Genomic DNA, 5,059 nt, shown 5'->3' on the forward strand with positions numbered 1-5,059 from the left:
CATTCTGACCTAAAATGGAAATTTTGAGATAAATTTTCTTTTTGATTAAGGATAAAATGTTATTGTCACAAAGTCACTGAACCAGAACTAAGGATCCATCCATAGAGATGTTAAGTAAAAGCTATATTTATTTGATATGCTCATGTTTTCTCTGTATATTTCAAGGCATTTCTAAATAACTTCACTAATAATTACCACCCATTATTAAGAACCACTTACTTTTTCCCAGTGAGCTGAAATCAAGTTTGAAAAAGATATCATGCAAGAAAAAAATCCCCTAGAAGCTGTTCCTGAAAATTAACTTTGGTTATTCTGAGATCCTTTGGGATACTAAATTGCAACAATAAGCTCTAAAAGTATTGTTGCTTTTAGAGCAACAATTTAGCAACCTCTAAATTCTCCCTAATATACCTGAGATTAAATCAAATGAATCATGCTTTCCCTGATAGTTACATTATTTTAGTAAGGTTAATCTTTAAGTAGAAAAGAATTAGTGATTTTTGTTGCTTCTATCATTTCTGTGAAATAATAATTTTCAGAGCTCGAAGATGGGCCTTGCCATTTACAAAATCCTATCTGATTTAATAGAATGATATTTCTAATATTGCTATTTCTAACATTGATTTCTACACAGAATAAAATAAAGTGGCTTTCTTCTGAAAAACTCCAAATATCAAATAAGTCCAATTTCCAATCTGTTATAAATTTGAAACTAATTTATCAGGAAACAAGAAGTCAGATTGTAATGTAGTGAGGTAAAGAAAAGAAATTACTAATATGAGCAAATTAGATAAAGAAGGTATTCATATACTTCAAGACTCTTGCCATCTTCTAATCAGGCTATGGAAGAATTTCATATATCTCTTGGGCAGTGCTTTCTCCCTGATATTGATAATTTTGTCTCACACCCCATCTGCATCTTATTAGTTCATTCAGCATGTGTAGGGACATAAACATCATGTATATCTTACAGCTTGTCAATGTATCATGTTGACATTAAAAATCAATCTTTGGGGATAGAGATTAGAATAGTTATTTGTCTGCATGGCGGTAGAGGGTAGCAGGGCAAAGGTACTGACTGGAAATATTTGTGAGGGACCTTTTTGGGTGTAATGGAAATGTTCTTTATTTGGTCTGAGAGTAAGGCATATATATTTGTAAATATTAATTGATCTGTACGCTTAAGATTTGTGTATTTCACTCTACATAAATTTACCCTCAGTAATGTATTAGCAAAAGAAAAAAAATATAAATTAAGATATCTTGATTCATGGTTTCCCTTCAGATTTAGAATATAATCCAAATATTTTATGGCTTGTGAAGTTCTATGTAATCTCGTTCTTATATGTCTGTCCATCTTCCTTTCCTGACTCTCTTGTTTTGCTTACTTTTTTTTGGCCCTGTGGTTCTTGCTGTCCTTTAAAACTACACAAGCCAGCAGTGCCTCCTGATAGCGCCGGGTGGGGCGGAGCCCGCGGCCACCACTCCCCGTGGTCCCTCCAAAGGGGGACTCGTACTCTGAAGAAGAGAAGGAAGGGATGGAGCTGGGGCAGGAGGAGGAGGAAGGTGGACCCCCGGGTCCAGGGAGAACTAATGACATTCAATCAATCCACAGATGATATCAACAGACGCGAAACTGAACTTGAGGACATCTGTCACAAGTTCTGCTCTGTTCTGGTAGAAGCGACGGTGAAACCGGACAAGCTGGTGAAGAAAACTCGCAAAGCCGTGGAAGATCCGAAGCCCTACTGGGGGGTGCGGAGGGCGGCGAGGCTGGCTCAGCTGGAAGCTCTGAGAACCACGCAGGACCTCCTGAGCCGCCACGGAGACTATCCCCGTGGCCGAGCAGTGCCTGCTGGAGGATGGCAAACGGCAGTTCGACTCGGCCTCGCAGGAGATGCTGAATCAGCCACGCAGAGGGTCATGGAGGCGGAGCTGACCAAGACTGCACAAGGAGCCTGCGACCAGGTACAACACGGCCATGGACCGCATGTGGCAGCTGGAGGACAAACTCGGGAAGATAGTGGACGACCTGTAGGCCAAGCTGTCATGGTGAAGGGCGAATACAAGATGGCCCTGAGGAACCTGGAGACGATCTCGGACACGATGCACGAGCAGCAGCACACCAGTACGACTAGGGCCTCGCAGCCGCGGCGTCAGGGCCAAAGGTGGCAGCGCGACCACAGAGAACCTGTCGGGGCGCAAGCCCGAGCTGGATGCCATTTCTGTGGCCTCCGAGGCTTCTCAAGATGACAAAAGTAGCACCTCTGTGTCTGAAAATGACTCGGAAACCCAGTCTGTGTCCAGCTTCAGCTCAGGACCCAGTCTGAGATACCCGACCACTGACCAGATCCCCACGGCTGTGAGGTCCGGCAGCCTGGACCTGCCCGGCCCCGTGTCTGTCAGAGTTCGTGATGATGTTCCCGGTGCTGGGCGAATGCAGCAGGACCTATTTCCCCAAGTGTGAGGTAGAGTGAGATGACAGGGCAAAAGGGGCAGGGAATAAAATGAGTGACAAAGCCAACAACCAGGACATCAGCGAGCAGTGCCATGGCAAGATCCAAAGCAGCCCCTCCCCGCGAGGGCAGTGCCTTGGAGGATGAAATGCATGGGGCAACTGTCCCTCCAGTGCTCAAAGGGCAGAGACAGTATCATCCCTGACATTAAAATGGTGCATATCGGCTGATCCATCACAGCTCTGGCCCAAGTGCATATCAATATTTATACATGAAACTGTATGGAAAACATTGTGCCTCTTATCACTTAATATGTATGTAAGTCCCCTACATACCAACCAGTTCCCTTCCAAGAGCACAGTTTGTAAATCCAATTTGTTCATAAGTCCGATAAAGTTAGCCTAGGTACCCAACTAACACAATTGGCTATGTAGTACTGTACTGTAATAGATTTAGACTTTTCACACAAATAATACATAAAAAACAAACACAAAAAATAAAGAGAACATTTTTAATCTTTACACTACAGTATCTTGAAAAGTACAGTACAGTACCAGCTATATCACCGCTGCTTTTACGCTTGCTTCCAGACATCCTGGGCTTGAAATAAAGATATTGTACTACTGTACTCTATACAGTACTGTAAAGTACACAAAACTGCAACCACTTGTAGAGGATGCATGCACATGACAATGTACGCCAGACACGTGAACTAACTTAGGTGACTGGACATGCGAACGCACATTCTCATCTTTGAAAGTTCGCAACTTGAAGGATCATATGTAGGGGACTTACTGTATGCCAAATCTTAAGCATTTCCTCTAAACTGCACTAATGAAGTTTCAGTGACATTGAGAGCTATGAGACACTGATGAAAGAAATAGAAGATGACACAAACAGATAGCAAGACATAACTCGTTCTTGGATTGGAAGAATCAATATTGTTAAAATGAGTATACTACCCAAGGCAATCTACAGATTCAGTGCAATGCCTATCAAATTACCATTGACATCTTCCACAGAACTAGGATACTGAATTCTTGTTTAGTAGTTTATTTCTTTCAACACTTTAAATATTTTATTGTACTCTCTCTTCTTGCTTTCTTGGTCTCTAATGAGAAGGCTTCTGTAATTCTTGTCTCTATAGAAATATCATGTCTCCTCACCCTCACCCCAGCCAACCTCTTTCAAGTTGTTCTCTTTGTATTTGCTTTTCTGAGTTTTGAATAAGATATATCTATGTCTGGTACTTTTGGTATTTATTCTTCCTGGTGTTCTCTGAGACTTCTTGGTCTTCAGTTTGGTGTCTATCATTAATTTTAGATACTTCCTCTGCTATATTCTCTCTTCTCATTTTGGCATTCTAATTATGCATATGTCATATCTTTTAAAGTTGTTCCATATGTCTTGGATGTTCTGTTTCTCAATTACTTTTTTATTTGTATTTCAGTTTAGGAAATTTCTATTGACATATCTTAAAGCACACTGATTATTTCCTCAGCTATTTCCAGTCTCCTGATGAGTTCAACAAAGGCATTATTCATTTCTGTTACAGTGTTTTTGATTTATGGCATTTCCTATGGATTCTCTCTTAGATTTTATATGTCTCTGCTTACATTATCCATCTGTTCTTGCATGCTTTCTATTTTTTCCATTACAGCCATTAACATTTTAATCATAAGTATTTAAAATTCTCAGTATGATAATTTCAGTGTCTCTGCCATATCTCAATCTACTTCTGATGTTGCTTTGCCTCTTCAGACCATGTTTTTTACTTGCCTCTCAATATGCTTTGTAATTTTTTGTTGAAGGCTGGGTATGATGTATTAAGTAATAGGAACTTAGGTAAATAAGCCTCTAGCATGAAGATTGGTGATAATGTGACTAGAAATTGCACTTTAAAATTTATTGTTGCTATAGGTGACAAAGACACTTAAAGCACATGCAATCAGTAAAAGAAATAAACTAGACTTCATTAAAATTAAAAGCTTTTGTGCATCAAATGACATTATAATAGTGAAAAGACAACATTTGTAAATCATTTATCTGATATCATATGAAATCATATATCATATATCTGATCATTTATTTTTTAGGACTCCTATGAAGTTATTTTAGCCAGTACTTAGTTTTTTTTTTTAAATAATTATTTCTGTGGGAGAACAAGAGCCTGGAGCTTCCTACTCTGCCATTTTCTGATGTCATCCCAAATTCCAAAGTTTTAAAAAACTGTTATGCCTTCTTTTTATGTTCTAGGCTAAATATCACTGCTTTAATCAATTATACTCTAAAAGTTGGCAACATCTATATATTTCCCCATGATTCCTGATAAAAAGTGAAGTTTGGTGATTTCACTGACAGATTTGTTCAGAGCAGGTAAATCCTTTCTCACCTTATACACACATTTCTTTCAATTACTTTTAGTGACATTTTAAAATCCTCTTCAATGATGATTAGTGTTGAAAGAGCAGAAGAGAGCTTTAACAATAAGATCTTCTTGTCACCCATCAATATTATATCCTTTTCCCCAAATTCAGTTCATTTTGGCCATCACCTGCCTAAAAGCTCTTCTCAAAGTCTTCTTCGATACAATCATGGCACTT

At 39.2% G+C, this 5,059-nt stretch overlaps 1 pseudogene; it reads left to right on the forward strand.

The window, feature by feature from the left end:
* The first annotated feature begins 1,526 nt into the window (after window positions 1-1,526).
* LOC111165799 (SH3 domain-binding protein 5 pseudogene) lies at window positions 1,527-2,777 on the forward strand (annotated as a pseudogene).
* Window positions 2,778-5,059: the final 2,282 nt, after the last annotated feature.

The sequence above is a fragment of the Delphinapterus leucas genome, chromosome X, assembly GCF_059928025.1.
Source record: "Delphinapterus leucas isolate spDelLeu-1000000601 "Yukka" chromosome X, BTC_Dleu_Yukka2, whole genome shotgun sequence".
Taxonomy (NCBI): Eukaryota; Metazoa; Chordata; class Mammalia; order Artiodactyla; family Monodontidae; genus Delphinapterus; species Delphinapterus leucas.